Source organism: Perca flavescens, chromosome 16 (genome assembly GCF_004354835.1).
Source record: "Perca flavescens isolate YP-PL-M2 chromosome 16, PFLA_1.0, whole genome shotgun sequence".
Taxonomy (NCBI): domain Eukaryota; kingdom Metazoa; phylum Chordata; class Actinopteri; order Perciformes; family Percidae; genus Perca; species Perca flavescens.
Genome location: NC_041346.1, coordinates 6,158,879 through 6,180,013, shown reverse-complemented (window position 1 = coordinate 6,180,013; position 21,135 = coordinate 6,158,879).

Genomic DNA, 21,135 nt, shown 5'->3' with positions numbered 1-21,135 from the left:
CTATTAGTGGAGACGGACGAGGGACGCTTCAAATTGGCAAGCAGACGAACAGGCACAACAAAACTCTGCCAGGGTTTCACTATAGCAGGTGGGACTGTGTGTGTATGTATATGCATGTGTGACTCCACTGACAAAACACACACACACACACACACACACCTTTCTTCCTTCCTGGCTGTCTTTGATAAGGCTACAGTTAAGATTTAGTACTGAAACATGGATGTTTATGTTATGTTCAAAGTGATAATTCATGCGCTGTTATTATACTAACTTTAGGCCTTTATTATATATTTGAGCATTAACAATAAATCAAATGACAACGTGTAATGTGTATGTGGTGCTTCAAGAATTATTACCAACGCTGCAGCTCTTAAACCTTTCTACCACCGATGTGTTGCCCTTTTGATGTATACCCTCTTACCTCTTATGAGTTTCTCCTAATGTCAGCAATTGATTTTTAGCTTCTTTGTGCGCATTGTTTTGGTTTTCTGGCACATTAACAGTTGGTTGAGTGTCAGCCTTCTCATCTACCTTGTTCAGCTGTTTTCAACAAAAAAGCTCTGATAAACCCAGCCTGGCCTCACAGAATTCCGTGAAACAATCACAAATTGTTAACAGCTCATTACGTGTTGATGGCACGGAATGTGTGAAAACTCCATGTGGCCACCACGGAAAACAATGCCAATGTAAAGTCAATGAGAAGATGGCGTAGCATTAAGAGCGACAACGGTAGTGAGTAGTATGTAAGGCCGAAATTCTGCGTAAAGTGGTTGGTTGGGGTGGTGGATGGGTCAAATAACACAGGACTTTCACCCAGGAGACCAGGGTTTGTGTCCCGCGTGTCACGTTTCCTAAACCCAACCGTAACTGTCCCGTTCTTCTTTTCCTGAACCCAACCGTCCCGTTCTTCCCGCGTGTCACGGAACCCTAAGCCCACCCATGACCTTTTCCTTAACTTAAGGGGCCGTGTTAATTTCACGGAATTCTGTGAGATCAGGTTGGATAAACCACTGTTAACTACTTGCGTAGCACCAAATGCCAAGACAGCAACTGGTGAAGAAAGTTGTAATCCTAAAGATTAGAGCAGCTATGTTATCAGAAATACAACAGGAGAGCGACTAGTCTAGCTTTTTACAGTACAGCCAAACAAATTCCCGATGTTTTAATAAAGAAGTCGTCAATAATGGGCCTTTTTTCATCATGCCGCGATCTGCGAGGGGTAGTTTTCCACACAACAGCCTGTTTTGTCTTGTAGACATATTTTTGATGAACGCTCATGGTTTGCGCTAACTGCTGTGACAAATCCATTGTGTTTCGCTAGTTCAACACTTTTGAAACAGAAGCAGTGCGTTAGCAGTGACAGAAAACAGCTCTGATAGAGTGTAAAGAGAGTGAACAGTAAACTGTGAGGTTGATATCAGATTCAATTGTTTAATTTGTTTTAAATTGTTGCTTTGTTTCCTGTAAATCTCCCATGTGTGTGAATGTAATGGGAATCCAGCAAAGGCATGGCGGACTCCGCGACCAACAATGGAGACTACTTTAGAGAGGCAATAACTGAATGTTAATACTTTGTATGGCTATTGCAGAACCATAAATAGTATGATTTTATCTTTTAAATCGGGTTTAATTTAATAGAAATCAATGAAAAAACTGTATTCAAATCTTAAGGATTGTAACTTTATTTAAAGGACCAAGCCAAAGAGTACAATAATCCAGCGGCACTAAAAGTAACTATATTAACCCATGTTTGCCATATAATGTGTAAAAATATCCATCAATAGTTATTAGTTCTGAAACCATGGGCACTCGTTTGGGATACACACAAAGGTGTTACAGATAGGGACACTTGGGCTGTGTAATAACCGAGCTGATGTGGTCCCAGTGTGGATGATGTTCAAACTGTCCTTCTGCTTTAGTGTCCCCACATTTCTCAGTCCCAGCATGACGCCTTCTTGATGATTTCAGGTTTGGGTTTATCGGTACTTTACGACCTCAGACCTGCTGTCACACACATTAAACACAGACACACACATTGCAGTCACACACACACACACACACACACACACACACACACACACACAAATCTGGTGTGCACACAACCACAAAAATGCTAAAATGCAATTGTTGGCTTTGCTGTCATCCTGCACCGGTTTCTACCATTTAATTACACACAGACGCAAACAGGCTGCTGATGAAGAATGCATTGCATACCAAACACATTCTCACTCCCATCGCGACGCTTGGTCGTGTGCCTTTGGCGTTTGGTATTGACGCTAAAAGTCTCCTTTAGCGCCTGGGTCAGGATGTGTGTTCAACTGACATGCGGCACAAGAACAGGACAGTTATGTTTAGGAAAAGATCGTGGGTGGGGTTATAGAACGTACGCTGGATAAGAACGGGACACGAACGCTGGTCTCCAGTGTTGTTTGACCCATCCACCACCCCAACCACCCTCCCTAGGCGGCATTTCGGTCTTTCATACTACTCGCTACCATTGTCGCTCTTAAAGCAACACCAGAGAACTTTTCCCGCTTCGGTCGCCATACAGGTTGGAAGCGGAATTGTCCATTAGATTACATTATGCAAGTTTGCCAGATCGGGTAGCGCGAGCTGTTTTTTCGAATAAGACAACCTGTAGGGGGACCAAAGCGGGAAAAGTTCTCTAGTGTTGCTTTTATGTCATTTTACAGCGCCACGGTCGAGCTGCTGCTATGCCAGGTTTGTTCCATTCAGATGCTGAAGGGTGATTTTGTGAGTTGGGAGTGAGAACGGGTTGGCATACCTGCCAACATTGGGCTGTGAACTGAGATTTTCTGGGGCATCGGTTGGAACGGCGTACTCGCAACGTCCCCGCCCCCATATAACCCTACACTACACATGTATACAGTACATTTACTGTATACTGTATTATATTTCTTTTGACCTCATCATTATGAAAAATCACTGACTTTTAACAAGTTGTGTAGTCTTGGTTCTCCCTGATGTGTATTTTCGAGCAATTGCAGAGTCAAGAAACATGTCTGCAACACTTTTGCTGAATTCATCAGAAAATGAAAAAAAATGTGTTCTTCTTGGCTAGCATGGCTATTTTTACCTCTGCCTTTGTGATTTCATCAGCCTCCGACACACCTCTTAAGAGGAACGAGCCGATGTTAGCAGTTCCCCTCTATGCCTCCACAGCCTGTTTATGTTTGCTATAATTAGCATGTCTGCTAACGTCATTTTCCCCACCGTGTTCTATGCTAAAGTCTGCCCAGTATACTTTACAAAATGCATGTTGTTTGCTGACGTGGATAGTGGCTAGAAATGGGTAGGTTTTGTACCAAGAGGACAGAAATCTTGACGCATACTTCTTTTTTTTTTTTAGGAGCTGTTTCAGATATAGGGCAAGTCATAAGCAAAGAAAGTTATCAGATTGTAATGTAATGTAATTTTATTTAAACAGGGACAATGCACAATTGAACATTAAACTTGCATTAGAGCAAGGAGAGATGCATTGTACCAGGTTGTAGCACAATTGCTATTTTCTGACTGTAGTCCCTGGGCTGGTAGGTAAAACAAATATTCAATGCAAGTGAAGTACAAAACAACAGAATATACATTTTACAAACACATTCACACCTAATTTACAATAATACAAATGTGCAAAGTTGCATCAATAAAATGACCATGGGCTCAATCGTTCCCACATCCTAAAACCAGTCCACATCCTAAAACCAGTCCTCACCCCTTCCCAACAAAGCTATGCAATCAAAATCCTAACCCCTCCCATCACACAAACACACACACACACACACACACACACACACACACACACACACACACACACACACACACACACACACACACACCACAGACATTCATAAATGTGTCATACATGTGTACAAGTTCGTTCTGACAATATCCAGCTTTTTGTCAAGCATGAAAAGGTTTGACGATTTGTACATGTAATAAGGTGTGTTGGGAGACTAGTCCACTGACTTATGGCCACTAAAGAAAAGGATGATTAGCCAAACGATATCTTGCGATTGGGAATACTGCACTCTCCTGTAGTGGCTGACCGAGTGGTTCGTGTTTTTTCCTGAGTTGAGCGTAATACATTTCTATTTACTGCTGTCAGTGCAACAGTGTGAAGGAGTCTTCTTGTCAATAGTTGAAGATGCAAAATACTCCTAGTCACGTCAGACCCAACGCCATAACATCCTCTTACTGTCAATCAGTCTTCCTCAACCACCTTTTTTCCCTTCTACTAGTCATTAATTAATAGAGGATGCCAATTAGCACTAATGAGCATTAGCACTAACAAGCATCCACACTGACGGAGCTTGGTACAAAATGCTGTGAACACAACCTGTGTGTGTAAGACGGTGAGTTTTTTCTCAATGCTTAGCCAGAAGTGGAGAAAGGAGTGTTATTATGAGGAATGTTAATGATTAAACATTTAACTGTTAACCGACAAAGAAGAAAGAATTTTGACCAATTAAAACTATGAGTTAAACAGTTAAATCAGTTAAACATTTGACAATATAATTAAACAAAAATAAAAAAGTTAAAGTTTTCTGACCTATAAATGTTATAATGTATAGCAGGGTTTCCTCTAGCTGCACTTCACAGCGGCGCACTGCCGCTTCTTCAGGCGCACCACCGCTCCTTCAGCCGTTTATGAAATGTCATAAAGCACACTACGTCAAATTTGAAGAAACATTTGGAGTCACAGCACAGCAGTAGTAAGGTAAGTTAAGTAAGTAAAAGTAACTAAATTACTTTTAAAATCAAGCAATCTGTAAAATAACTAAGTTACTTTTTCAAAGTAACTGTGACAACACTGGCCGCGACATGAAAACCGCACTCATGCAGGTCCCGTGAAATATGACAGCTACAGTCGGAAAATAGCGTTGGGCACACTGAATTTGATGAATTTACTGTTTATCTGACCCAGATGAGGTACCCTAGGGTATCGTCTATTTGCTGGATTCTTCCGAGGTAACTGTCAGTAGCTAACGTTAGCAGCTACTGTTCCAGTTGACAGCAATGATATTGTTAATATTTAGCACAATGTTTCTGACAGTAGTAGTGGTCATAGTGAGTGAAACTGTGTTGTGAGATGCACATTCCAAAAAGTGTTACGTATCTGGAATTCTTCATTAGCTGTTTGTGATATCTGTAAAGCTGAACGGACTCAGTAGTAGCATCAGGCTAAAACAGATTTTATTCTGATCCAAAGACTCTTTGTGTGAAAAAGGACAGAGAAGAGACACTAACATTATATACCAACCCGGTCGCACGACAGTTCGTGAAATGGTCATGTTATTTTTAATCTATTGATACGTGTTCACGGGGACGTTTTTGTCGTTTGTTTTTTCGTGGTGGCCAGCACGAAATGGTCCATAGGGAGATTAACGGGGAAAGCAAACGCCACACCCCGAGGGAGGACGCCTCACACGCCGGGACACAGCTGCGGGGGACGAGCGACAATAACGGGATGGTGGAGGTTGGGTTAAGGAACAAACAACGGAGAAAAGACGCCTCACACATAATTCATTGTGCGGTGAATCATGTCAGGCTGCTCTATAGGAGTCCTGAATCCAAACCAAGTAATAGCTGCTCTTTAAATAACTTTAAAAATCTTTTGCATTGTACAAGTGGGCTGGTTTTGCCTAGAACTGCAGTGACTTCCATAATAGCATGATCACCACAATGCGCAAAACGTCATGGCTACACTACTGGTACAACTCTGCAGTTGCCTGCGGTCACTTAGCGTGGAAAGTACGTACGAGTGTCCTAGCCAGGTGAACTGGGACTACGTTGCCTGCTTGTTGGTTAATTATCAATCAAGGAGGGTCGGATATCGGTCAGAAAAGAAAATTCTAAATTAACATCCATAGCCCAAGGTGAATTATAATGGTGGTGCCGGCTGTCCAGCAATTAAACAAAAGTTAAACATTATAAAACATTGAAGGACCAGTTATGTCCTGACACAATACTGCTATTATCCAGGACTTTTAACTCACAATCTTTCCCTAAACTCACCAAGTGTTTTAGTCTGCTAACCTCAGCCATAGTTTATTTGCCATAACAATGATCTTTCCCTAACGCTAACCATGCCATGCACGGATATGTTAGAAAGTAAGAATAACAAAGAAACGTAACACTAAACGTAACCCGAGGTTTTGCTGAATTTTGAACTTCTTGTCTAGCGACTTTTGATAGTCATATTTTGATGGCAAACAACAGGAATATCTTAACGATAAGGTTCTTGGATGTTACTGTATAGTCAAGTAGTAGATGCAAATTTATCTTAGAATATACCCGAGTATGTGTCTGGAACACACACACACACACACACACACACACACACACACACACTGTGCCAACCCTTCAACAGGTGCAGGTTTGTGGTGGAAATGGTGGGGGTGTTTGTGTGGGAATGTTAATTTCCTGCTCCTTTTTTTGTAAAATTGGCTGCTCAAAGCCAGCCAGCTGATGTCAGGGTCTCTCTCACTCTCTTTCTTTCAACACACTCTCACAACACACACTTAAACTCCACTCACACTTTTTTCCACTTTTTCCTCACACATTATAAACACGAGTCTCTCAGATGGATCTGGCATTTCTCTATGATTTACAAACACACATAGCATAAACATAAATTACCTCCTCTGTCTCTCTCTTACTCTCTCTCACACATACACACAGACACACACATACACACACACACACACACCGACTGACCACTCTTGTGCCAAAAATCCAATTACCCAGTCTGCTTTTTAAACAGAGCGGGCTGCATTAGCGTCGGGCTGTGTTTAAACAGGAACTAATAGTTGGGAGGTTAATTACTGATGCAGCGGTAAGCATTCTGTCGTAATCACCAGCTATTACCTCGCGCTGTACCTGCAACACCAAGAAACTGGAGTAGGACTACTAAATATGTTTATACTTTACAGAGAAAATGACTTGAGTTGTAATACTATGAACAATAGTATTACAAAAACACTGGTGTTGCTGGGTGCATTTTTTGAAGCAGCAGAATCGCATACATAGTTAATGATAGCAAAGACATGCCCATGCCAGTTGAAAATGTGTCAACTTCAGCGAAAAGCACACATACAGAGAAGAGAGTAAAAAGCTGGAATGGAAATAACAGGTGTTTCAACCGTTTCTGGTAAGTTCTGCAATCAGTCAGAGGCTGTGTTGAGGTTGGTTCAACTCTAGTTTATATCCACGACGTTCCACTTCTGGGATTGCTCTGGTGCCGCCGGAAATTCCGCCAGATGTCCCTAATTCGGCCGAATGTCCTTCACCTTCCGTTTTCTTTGTGTTGGCATTCTAATAGTGGGGCAGATAAGGGGGTAAATCGTTCACAAGTGGATACAAGCACCAAATTTGGTGTGGTTATCCCTCTGGGGCCAATAATTTGAAAAATAACGTTAGCCACTTGATTTTTCAAAATGGCCGCCATTTTCCAAGCTGGCCGCCATTTCCAGCATTGGAAAACACGTATCTTGCCACATAATTTTACTCATGGGACATATTTCAAGGTTATTACCTTTTGAATCCTATGTTCTTGACTATAGATATGTCACAGACATATCTATTATATGTTTAGAGTGTTTTTGTGGTATTTATAGTAAATAATCTGAAAAAACATGCATGAAACATGACATAATTCCAAGAAATTATTATGAAGTATGCCAAAGTAACAGGAGGTTTTATGTTATTTCCTTTTTTATGTTCATTGTATTTATGTGGGTGATTATGTTCATGTTCATTCAAGCCAACATTGCTAGTCCTGGCACTTGCAGCTGCACAGTGCTGTACAGGTAAAGCTGCTTACACATATAGCCGACGGCTGACTGTTGACAGAAAAGCCAGTCGAAATGATCAGTCTCCCCGTGTTGGTCCAAAAAGTGCCACAGAACAGACCAAAAAGACGAGACAAGACGTAATACGTCTCTATAACAGCAGGCGGAGCTAATCTGTAATGTCGCCCAAGTAATGAAAACCGGCAGCTGATTGGACAAACGTGTCACATGGGTTTGTTTTCTCCGGAAATTCAAAGCCAGACGGTCATGGCGGCTGTTCAGAATACAATCTCATATTGTTCTAAAATAGTTCACTGAAACATGTTTCTGAAAACATTTGAAGAGAGAAATAGGCTCTCTGTGTTTGTGTGTATGTGCAGTTGGTGAATCTGTCTTCATTTCAGATCAACAAAGGTCAGTTTAAAAGATCTTCACCAGATTTTGAGAGACTCTAGTCACCTCATCCCGCTCCCCATTTCCGATGGAGTCCCGACTGTCCTGCCTCCGACTGAACATGTCGGGTCGGCCAAAATTAACGCCGACAGCCCCCCCAGGACTGACGACGGCATGGGACACACCGAACAGACTCGATTCACTGACCTCGCCAGACTGTCCAACGACCGATAATCGGCCGTATGTGTCAGCACCTTAAGACCAAAGTGATTTGCATTTATGTCTTCCACGGCATTCTGCTTTGCTTTCATATTTGGTCAGTTGCTGACAGCTCTCTACAACTGGTGATAGCTCTGTCCAGAAGATCTGCCATAGATCACCTTTCTTGGTCCATCCCCACTCAGAAGGACTCAGTATTTCTGGCTGGCATACAGTTGCTTAACTCCAGATGCAGGCTGCCTGGTAGGCTGAATACTTTACATGCTGCAGCAATGCTGCTTGAGTAGGAGGAATGGCTTCATATGGCCTTTGCTTTCAGGCAAACAAGTCCAACCTGGCTTCATCTACTCCTCCTGCTTCGCTGGATCTGTCATACATCATGACCACAAACTTTTCTAAATTATTCAGGTCGCTGTCATTAGTGTTGAGTGGTATACAAATTTGTACCGTATACCGGTATTAATTTCCCATATGATATGAATTTTTCATATACCGTAATACCGATTTATTGCCGCAGAGAGTGGTACAGTCAAAGTAATCTGCGAGTGAATTGAGAACGGGACCCCTGTTAACTCACTCATGGTAGTAACTTTATAACACAACAATTAATAACCCACAACTAACTCTCTCTAACAGGATAAAATACCATAACACACTTAAACTACTTCTAACACTAATAATTTTACATTTACAAATTTACACCACCGAACAGCATGCTGGGTAACATTATAGCTGCTAGCTAGCTAGGTAGTATAATAGTCCATTATGCTGGGAGAGGCTCCGGTTGCTACTACACATTCAAGAACCAAGAAGAAAGTTAGAGGATGAAGAAAGACTGGAGATATGCCAGAACAACGTGTGCTCAAGAGAGGAGTTGTCTGTTGTTTCCAAGTTTTTTGTTTCTGAAAAATCTGACATAATTTAGCCACTGTTGTTACCCGTCGCTCAAACATTACTTGGTTACTCGGCCGTGCTAATGTTAAAGACATGTCACTTCAAGCATGCAGCGGAGCAACATTATGAACGCAATCCCCGCTTGACCGTTGAGAAAGACGTCCTCCTTCAGCACCTTTTTCTTCAAAGAACTGACAGAGACTCGTTCCTGATGGAAGAAGTTCATGCAGTTATTCTTGATTGGCTCATAAAGTTTGGGTTCTTCTTATTCAAGTCCTTTTATGAACTGTTGGAACCAGGTTTTGCATCTCTCATAGTGCATATGAATCAATGCAACTGCACTTGGGTTTGCAATATCCTTTGTGTCTAGTGAAAACAGATCCTGGCTCTCTTCCTTGAAAGGATTGCCCAAAACTTTCATGACACTGTTGCTTGTGGATTTTATCAAGAAACAACACTTGAGCTTGTTTGGTCTGCTCATGGTGGGTGGTTTGTTCTGTGCCTTCTTTGGCTCCAGATGCTGCATTATACTGCAAAACCAAGCAGCTGATTTTAGGACCAGATACCATCCACCTTCCTAGGGCTGATGGATCTTCAGTCAGACCTATTGCACCCCCACTTCCCTTTATTACAGCATTGGCCGTGTTTACATTGGCGTTGGGTAGAATATACACTGCCGTGACGATCACTACGGTTAGCTCTCTAGGTTTATCTAAAATTGTCCCATTATTACACCAGTTCTCATGCATGTACATACATAGCCCCCCTCCTCTGCTCTTATCGAAGTCCTCAGTCCTGTCCCAGCGAAGCAAAGTGCAACCTGCTAATTTCAAGTCGTCCATTTTATGTACCAGGGATCTGGCATTGGAGAGATACAGGCTCAGTAGAGGTGTCTTGTGTGGTTGTTTTCTTAGCCTTAGCATAACCAGCGGTCTTGCTATGTCATCTGGGATGTTGTGCATATAACGAAAGACACTCAAAATAGATATCTGGTGCTAGTCACTGACGTCCAAAAGATTCTGGCGGGTGTAGCGGATGTTCGCAGAAAACAAGCAAGAAAGAAGTACAAAACTGTGGATTGTTGTGGATAGCATGCAGCTAGCAGGTCACACTCTGCACCCTTGTGAATTGAATTACATTATTTTACATTTAGAAGGTAGGCTACATGCTTTAAAACACTTTAACTTGGAAAACATTACTCTTTTTTCAAATATCCCACAAAGTCACCTGAAATTCCTTAAAATTTCATAATTTTATGATTTACATCAACATCATTAGATCTCAACATTAGAGTTAACTAATGATATTAATAGTTTATGATGTTGAATATGGGCTCATTGTAATTCTTGACCATCAAAACATAGGAGTAAATATCACCTCTCGTGATTTATCATGTTTGGTTCAAGAGATATGATGGAAAATACATAATTTGGTTATGGCGGAATCCAAAATGGCCACCACAGCTGTTTAGAAGCCTTCATTTATGTTGTGGGTGGTATCATTGTAATCGTTGACCATCAAAACATAGGGCTAGACATCATCCTTTACGCAATTGAATGTTTTGTTCAGGAGATATCATTCAAAATACATAATTTGGCTATGGCGGAAAGTAAAATGGCCGCCGCGGCTGACATGATGTTTTTTTGCGATGACTAACGTACTTTTTTGAAAGAGCACTATCCACTGAGTAATCGTGCGAATTTTGGTGCTTGTATCCACAAGTGAACGATTTCCCTAAAAAATGGCACTTATCTGCTCCACTATAAACTGTGTTGGCATTCTAAACTCCAGTGGATTCATGATGACTATGGTTAAATGAGCCTCAGATCTCTGCAGGGTAAATCCAGACAGCTAGCTAGACTATCTGTCCAATCGGAGTTTTCTCTGGCGCGACTAAAACTACTTTTGAACGCACATGTTCCACCAAAACATGTTCCTTCCCGAGGCTATTTTGCAGAGGCACCGTGGCTGTGCGCTCAGCGCTGCCCATTACGATTGTGATTGGTTTAAAGAAATGCCAATAAACCAGAGTTTCTCTCCCGTCCCAGAATGCTTTGTGGACTAGCCAGATCCTTCTCTGCAGCGGTGTGGACGAAGGTCTGGCAAAGCGAAACTAGCTCAATTCCAACGTTGAACACCAATTCCTACGGGCACATTCCCATTCATATGGTCAACATGTATGTTCCCTCTAATGTGAAGCTGATGTTCTTGTACAAGGTGGTCAATCTCAATTTTGCTTTTCTCTAAACATGATTCTCCTTGTCTGCATTTACTCCTCCGCACCCACCCCCTTATTTTTCTTCCCCAATCTCTCACTCCACACATTTGCCTGCACTGTAACACGTGAATTTCTCAGTTAGTTTTCTCCCGGCCAAGAAAACATATTTTAGTCACATGACGAAATCCACATCACACCACCTATCGATTTCCTCTTGGCATTGAATTGTTTGTGTGTGTGTGTGTGTGTGTGTGTGTGTGTGTGTGTATATGTGTGTGTTTGTGTGTGCTATGTAAAGGCGTATGTATTAACACAGGAAGAAGTGAATGTGGGTACCAGCGTGTACACCAACTCTCAGTATGGTTACTACACTGTTACAAAACAGAAAAACAGCGAGGCGTCCATTGTCTCGGTGAAATGCTTTGTTTTTCCTTCGAACGGTGAAAACTATTTGTTATCATAGTTGTTATTTTTTTACTACTTATTCCATACATTGCTATTATTAGTTATTATGTATGTGTGTTAAATATAGTCTCACTCTGCCAGAGCTTCCTCTGTGCTGGGTCTGGCTAGTCTACACAGCATGCCTGGATGGGAGAAAAACGTGCTCTGGTTTATTGGTATTTCTATAAACCAATCACAATCATCATGGGCGGCGCTAAGCTCCGCACGGAGCCACTGCGCCGCTGCTAAATAGCCTCGGGAAGGAACTTGTTTTTGTGGAACATGTTTACGTTCAAAGGTTGTTTTAGTCGCGCAACAGAAAACTCAGATTGCACAGATAGTCTAGCTAGCTGTCTGGATTTACCCTGAGTCGCAGTTAACCACAGTCCTCAGAAACGAACCGGAGTTTTCCAATACAAAGAAAGCGGAAGGTAACGGACATCCAGCCGAAAAGACATGCATCTGGTGGATGCAAGTGTAACGTTGTGGATATAGACTAGTTAAATATGACGTGCAGCACAGCTGCATCAGCTGTCTACTGTTTTGTCATACGCTGCATTCAAGGTTATTTGTGAGAGGAGCAGATGTGCTCATGATAACTTACCAAAATGTGATAACAATGTATGGGGGTCGTACATTTTAATTTGTTGTATTTAACACACACAAACATGTATATTTATAATAGCCTATAGCCTATACACAGTATATGGCTATAGCCTTTATAGGCTATTTTAGTGTAAAACACCACAAATGTTTGTATGAAAAGAACTATACAAATATAAAGGCTACAGTAGGCCTATATTATATACACACAAACACACTATCTATTATTGGATCGGCTCTTTATCCGAATCCACCTGTAACCTTAAAAGCATTTACCTTCCGCCCACCTACATAAATAATTTTTTTCCGATTTAGAGACCTGCATGGACATTTCACTATCCCTTTATCCCTGTAGGCTCTGTTGCTTTTTACATGATGTATTGTATTTATGTATGAGTGTTTTCTATAACTATTTACTTAATAATTAGAGAGGCTGCTTGTAAACGTTTCCATAGGCGCGGTAATGTCACTACACTTGATATCGTTGGACACTTAAGCAGCAAAACTAACTTTAGTTATAAACTTGACAAAGGAAATCGAACTAGACGTTTTACTCCTGACAATCTTAATGATGTTGCTGCTGTTTCTCGAGCATCTCTCAGACGCATTTACAAATGAAGCTGTCCGTCCGACAGCAGCTCTGCTATGTTGTATTATTTTCCTCGTCAATTGTGTATTATGTCACCCACCAGCTATTAATTAGAATGTTAATTTGTGGGATATTAGTGCGTTTGGACAACCTCGCAGTAGCCAGAGTTCAAAATCCAACATGGCTGCCCCCTGTATCAACAGCTGTGAAAGCTGTAGTAACATAAACTTATAAGCACTTCTGTCTTATTTGTGTCTCACTAAATCACACAGGCATGTTCAACTTCTATCTGTGGACAAGTTGTTACGCTGTTTGTATGCACAAAAAATGGCGTAATGCGTTGTTATCAACTGGTATTGCTAACAATGGCTAACCGGGCTAGAGCTAATGAATACAATGTTTCAGGAAAAAACAAGGCTTGGACCCAAAAATGAAGATTAGGATTTATTAAACAAAAGACTTAACTGAAGGTGCCTGAGGAAGGAAAGCAGGCAGGCAGAACGAAGATAAACCAAAATCCAAAACCAAATATCACTAGACATAAAAGGGGAAAATACAACCCTGAAGAAGCAAAATAGGGAATGACAGCAAGGTAAGACAATGAACTGACAAGAGACAAAGACAGCACAGAGACTATATACACAAGGTAACGAGGGTGAAACAAGGGACAGGTGACACGAGGGCTCAGGAACAGGGGAAACCCGTCAGGACGAGGCAGACAATCACAAAGGCGGGAAAACACAAGGCAGGAAGTAAAACAGGACATGACAAGGGAGAAACAGTACCTACAAAAATAAAACAGGAAACTGAAGCATAAACCTACACAAGGATGAAAACGAGTTAACACGCAACAGAGATTTTTATGGCGCAATTTTTAAAGGCTGTACAGTACTAGCTTGCTATTTAGGAAGATGACTTCCCCATTCTTCATCTCGCCTAAAAATTGGTTGAACAGTTCCCCAGCCAACAGAAAGATAACCCCAATTAAAGCTGCAAGCAGCGATGAACGGGCCCTCGTCCCTTCCAGCACGTCGGGGGTACTGGGGGACGCCGCTCCTTGCGGCCGTGCATTTGCATGGCACTGCCAGTCGTCACCAATGAAAAGGGAACTCTCTGCAGAGTTCAATGATACCTCACACAGTAATGTACAAGTCTGTGGTCTGTGTACTGTACATGGGCGTGGCTAGAGTATAGGGGGGTGGCTCAATATCACATGTAGACCACACATTCTAAGTTTCATACAAATCGGAATAACTTTTGCCAAGATACAACCGTTCCTGTTTCGACGGCCACCTACAGGAAGTTGGTCCTCTATAACTCGCACATTGTGTTAGCTATCAAAATTCTTTTGATAACTTTTTGTCACAAGGGTACACCGAGTCTATACGCAAGTTTTCGTGCTGATCGCTCACGGCCCAGGAGGAGTTAGACAAAGTAGGTTTCCCATTTATGTGGCTAATTAATAAAAAAAATGTAAACAGGGCCATCTAATGGCCGATTCACTCAAACATTGGCATGGATTCTCAATCCCCTATGAGGAATAACTGTGTCAAGTTTCGTGATCATTGGAATAAATGTGACCAAGATACGCAACTTCCTGTTTTGACAGCCACCTACAGGAAATTGGTGCCCCCCTAACTTTCGCATATTTTCAACTATCAAAATTATTTTGATAACTCTTTGTCATGAGGGTACACAGAGTCTTTTTTTCTGCACGTGGCTGCACAACATCAAGAGTTTTCGTGCAGCCTAAAATCCAAAAACACCTGTTTGTAAAATGAAGAATTTCGCACAAAAACCAAGATGGCTGACTTCCTGTCAGGTGGAAAAATTTCAAAATAATGCTCCATGGACTTCAAGATGAGACCTATGTTCCCTCAAAATTTGGTATATTAACTACTCATTTTTTCAGAATTCTGAAGCTCGTTAGGGGGTGCTATTAGGCCCCCTGGCAACGCTGGAGTCCAATTACTACAGAACTTTGTAGTTTTTGCCAGGTCTGACATGTGTGGACATTTTTGTGAGTTTTCCTGCATGCTAAGCCCCTCAAAAACGCGAGTGACGTCGCAGAATAATAATCCTCACAAAAACACTAGGTTCCTTGCCCAACGGTGCCTTGCACTTTTGTGCTCGGGCCCTAAATATAATGTAATTGTGGTAATTTAAGACAAACTTTTAAAAGAGTAGAGTGAGAGGGATTATAAGGAAGTAAAGTGATTGAGTGTGGGGAAGGGAAAATTAGAGAGAGAGGGTGAAAAGGAGTGAAAAAGAATTAAGGGGAGGAAGAAGAGGAGGAGGAGGAGGGAGAGAGAGAGAGAGAGAGAGAGAGAGAGAGAGAGAGAGAGAGAGAGAGAGAGAGATAACAGAATTGAAAAAGGGAGATTAATAGACGACAGAGTTAGCTCAGAGAGGAATGCTGACAAGTCTCTTTCAAGTGTTGGAGACACACACACACACACACACACACACACACACACACACACACACACACACACACACACAGGTCCCAGTGGAGGGCAGGTGTAGACAGCACCACCATCTGTGTATCAAAGCTTCAAATATTACTACTGACACACACATATTTTAATATAGGTATGTGCATGTTTGTGTGTGTGTGTGTGTGTGTGTGTGAGTGTGAGAGAGAGAGAGAGAGAGAGAGAGAGAGAGAGAGAGAGAGAGAGAGAGAGAGAGAGAGAGAGTGAGTGAGTGAGTGAGTGAGTGAGTGAGTGAGTGAGTGAGAGAGAAAAATCCGTTAGCAAAATCATATAGATACCCATATCAGGTGTAAAAAAAAATACTTTTTGACTTAACCTCTCTCCCATTCCTTCTTTAATGGTAAAGGTTTACATTCAGCTTTGGCAAATTGGGCTGCTTTTTATCAGCTTGGCTGGATTGGGTAGATTTTGTTTTGCCGGATTGGGCGAGTTTTAAAAAATTGGGCTAGTTTTGATTTTATTGTGGTGTTTTTAACAGATAGTAAACAGTTGCTGCAGCCTTGCTGTCTGCCACATTCACCATGCTCGCTATATGATACCACTGCTGGAGAAGGAGTGAGAAAGTTGGCCTGACCTAAGGCCCTGGATCAAAGCCTGTTGCGTACCCAGTGTTAAAGCCATTTCAAGAAAAGCTGGACAGAACTCCATTTAAGACAACCAAATACAATGTGAAGTAAGGATAGCTCGACTGAAAACTAAAGGTGAGCATGCTTTTGAAGTGGTGGCTCCAACTCTGTGGAACGCCCTTCCTATTGTCTTAAGTTTTTTTGGATTTTGTTTTTTGGATTTCCTTAATTAAAAAGGGACAACGCACATTAATCAACATGAGTAGAGAGTCCAACATGTAAATGTGCCAGATTTAGCCATACAGGCTAATTTTCATCTTCAGTCCCTAGCAGGTTGATGGCTTAAAACAATAGATATGCTACAACACTACAACAAATACACATTAAACAAGAAAGATATAGGCATAGACAAGTAAAATGACACAACCAGTATTCCAGATCATGACAACTGACAGGTTGATGGCATGAGAGAAACATAACACATGTATCATACACAGTAGACCATGCAAAAGTGCATAGACACACATTAGAACGCATCAACAACACATAAGCCCACACAGAGACACTACTATAGCGATAAAGACAAACACATTATTCTGTATTATGGAAGCATATTTGATTAGTCTATAACCAATGTTTTATGGATTTGGAGGATATGATAGATGTGATGTGATGTTCTGTGGGTATGGTATTCCATGTTGGGCTGCTCAAAAGGAAAAAGCTGACTGTCCAAAACTATTTTTCATGGTATTTTACAGTCCCCTCTTGTAGATGCTCTGGTGGAGGAGTTAAGATTTTGTTGAATTAATTTATTGAGCGGAAGGGGAGCCATACCATGAACATTTTTATATACAAGTAAAATATCTGCACACTTAATCATGTTTTCCCAGTTAAACAGATAATATTTAATTAAGATTTTTACAACAGTGATATGAATTTAAGTTGTTATCCAACATTTTCAAGGCCTGTTTATGAAGTGTTTCAACTGTTCGTAATGTGGTCCGTCCTGTCTGTGTCCAACTGGCAAGACAATAATTCATATGTGAGAAAATCATAGCATTAATGTTTAACTCTGTAGTTAAATTATTATATAATAAGTGTCTGAAATTTTCCAAGTGAAATTAGATTCTGTTGATGACCTTTTTGACCTGTGTTTTAAATGAAAGATGTGACTATTATTACTCCCAGATATTTGAACATTTGGACCACTGGAAATAGTTTCCCTGCTACAATAACATCTGGTTCCGTGGTCTCTGTTGATGCTTTTAAAAAGCAGCTGAAGACTCATTAGTTTAACCTGGCTTTTGTCTCATTTGTAATTTTGTGTTTTTAAGTCTTTTTAATTTGTATTTCCATTGGTATTTTCTTTAATTTTACTTATTTTAACAATTGTATCATGCAAAGCACTTTGTGACTTTTTGTCTGTGAAAGGTGTTATATCAAATCAACGTATTATTAGCTGTGACAGCCCTGGAGCCTGTTGCCTTGCTTCTGTGTACTGTGCGTTTGCTTGTGCACTTGCAGGTCTGAGGCTGGCTGAGGAGCTAACAGGGTACCTGGGAACATCTGGCCAGTGTTGCCAGGTTACTTAACCCCGCCAGCCCAGAGGCCAGTGTGCGTCAGTCCCTTCACTAACCTGAGGTCTCCCTTGTTATGTTGCTTCTTTTGTAAACAGTGACAACATGCACCTCAAATTGTTCATTGCATTCACACACCGTCATACACAACTGTTTGTGACTTCCACACTCATTGTCTTTGTGTTTGCACTTCACTTTAACAAATGTTAGTTTGTTAACATTAAGTTTGCCGTGCATCTCCGTCCTCTGTTGTGGCCTGCGAGCTGGTCATAACAGTGTGGCATACCACACATCAATTAAATAAAAAAATGACCACAGTGTCATCAGATTTTATGGAATTTTTTTACTACTACTTTAGTTATAATTTAATATAAATTCCTGTAGTGAGTTTTTGATTATTTCGATCTACCTTGCTAGGCTTTATTGCGTAATGACATCAAAAATATGCAAACGTCATCTACCTACTTTTAGCAACTTTTGGAGCTAGTGCTAGCTACTTTTATTGGAAAAGAGCTGGCAACACCGGCAGTAATATATCCATGGCTAGCAGAGACCGTAAAGTGCTCAGTGATAACATCCAGGGGATCAATAATCCTACTGACACACATCTTTAAAACATAACCACCAATAACAGCGCCAAATTCCGAGCAAGTAGGTAGGTTTGGGTGGTATTGTCTTGTATTGCCACTGTATCGCCACAGAGCTGTAGCAATCAGAAATCCTAGTGTCACATTTCCAAATACATCAAGACCAAGCATTCCCCCTCTACGTCACCAAAAACCTCTGACAGAATGTTCAACATTGCCTGTGCCTCATCAACCTTAAATCTGCCAAAATATGTCAACCAATGTAAAGAGTCTACTGCTTGAATCAAGCACTTCTTTGACAACATGTGCTCCTGTGTTCTACATCCGTTTGCAGTGTGGAATAAACTGAGTGCTTCACAAAGTCCTTGCTGTGTCATTTCATGCTCGCCAAGCGTTCCTGAAGAATGATTCTCTGTTCATCCGTGACAGTTATTTCTTCATCGACGACACCATCCCCTCCATGTTTCTCTATGTTAGACTTGCTTCACAGGTGTCTTGACAGTCACAGGATAATGTCCAGAAGCTACAACATGCATGTTTAAATTTTTGTTCTCTCCATCAAACAAATGCAGAATATAGACCTTTTTCACAGCAGACATATTGACATGTCATAGTAGGAAAAGCACAAGTGTACTCAAAACCATTACTGATGGCTGCATTCCACTTAGGAGAGGCCTTGGTATAGTGCTTGCTGACTCACTGAAATAGCTTACTGGGACACTTGATGGAATTGAGCTATCGTTAAGGTGATCAATTTCAGCTGTGCTTTTCCTACTCTGACAAGTCAAAACGTCTCTAGTGGAAAAGGTCCCTTGACCTAATCAGCATAGTGGCCCAATGGTTAGCACTGTGGCCTCACAGCAAGAAGTTCTGGAGTTGGTCCCTGGGCGCTGTAAATGGCTGCCCACTGCTCACTTGATTAATGGGTTAAAAGCAGAGAATTTATTTTGCTATGTGTATGTGAAGTACCTTTACCTTTACTTTGATTCTCAAACACCGTTTGGTCTCTGATACATACTGAAGCAATTCATCAGATATGCCTTTTAGTTGTGTGCAAATGTGCCAGAGACCCGTCTCGTCCTGCTCTTCCAAAGGCTTGCATGTAGTCCTCAGTATTTCTTCGGGGTGCATAACTGACAGTGTGGTTGACACCCTTGAAATCAACACCCATTCCAAATGCTGAAGTGGCAATTACAACTCTAAAAACAGACAATGGGTCTCTGAGTTGAGTTGATAATATTCAATTTGACAGCCTCGGGTGTCTCTGAATGTTACATGTCCACAAGTCTATTTGCAGGCACATCTTTGGCACCGACAGAATATCGTGCACTCTTCCCCAAGGGTGAACACTCAGCTACACTCTTACAGTATATTACCACTTTTTCTGTTCATGGGCCCTTGCTTTCCAACCCCAGCAAGCCCTTCAAAAGGGTTGGCTAGATCAGATACTTTTTTGGTAGCAAGCCTGATATTGTACCTGTTTGGGCTTTTAACAAGATCAACACTGTTGCATTCCAAGATTATTCCTTAACTTCTATCTCATGGCTTTGGAGGCGTGGCAGTGATTGCCAGGAATGGCCCACAACTCGGTAAAAGAGATCTTAATTTACCAACTTTTCCACACCATTCTTTAAAAGGAGCTTCACTCGCATGTCCTTCTCCCCTGTTAACAAAAGACACGACAGTGATTAGCCAAAAGGACAATATGTATGCAGTATGTTTTGCTCGATAGGCCTGTAACTTAAGTTTACCAAGGATGTGTTTGCTCTGGTTAGTTTACTGGATGTAATGACAAAAATGATGTAATTAAAATAATTGTGATAACAATTGATTGTTTAAAATGTATCAGAATTATCCTTATTGTCCAAGTTTACAAATACAAAGAAATTTGGTTTAGTGGCTCTCAATGCACTTAAACAGAATAACAACAATCTTCATAAAACTAGACGAGGAAAGAGTATATACAGGGGAAACCATTCTGTGAAGTGTGCACAAAGTCATAATATAATTATTAAATGGTGGAAAACTTTATAGTAGGGGATTGAGGACAGTATAAACAGCCTTTTTAGCCAGCAGCAAATGTTTTCTCCATGTCTTTATTTTGCAGGGCATAAGCTGCAGCTAATCCCCCTTAACTGCAGGGTTTTCACCTGGTACTCCCATTATCGCGACTAGTGGGGACACAACCAAAACCATGGCATTTTCATGCCATTTCTCTGTTTCATGACAAAAGGAATTCCAAAAACACTCAGAAAACTGAAGACTAGGGAATCAAAACACAAGGAAGGGAGAGACGTGGGGAGTAACAAACAATGATCTGACAACAGACAAAGGAAGCACAGAAACTAAATACGCAAGGTAACGAGGGTAGTAACGAGGAGCAGGTGACATGAGGGCCAATAAACAGGTGAGACACATTAGGGCAGGGCAGACAATCACAAAGGCTCGGAAATACAAGGTAGGACGTAAAACAAGACATGACACAGGAGAAACAGAGACTACAAAGTAAAACAGGAAACTGAAAACATACAAGGATGGAACAAAACACAGAACGAACACGGGTAAAACATAATCATGAACAAATAACAAGGAAACAGTAATACACAGGGAATGAATTTACAAAATAAAAAAGGAAAAACCACAAGTGAAAACCCGTAGAGTTTAACGTTTGCTAGCTCACTGCAGATGACAAATAAAACTTTTTACATAACCGGTGGGCAAACATGCTAGCACGTCCCTGTT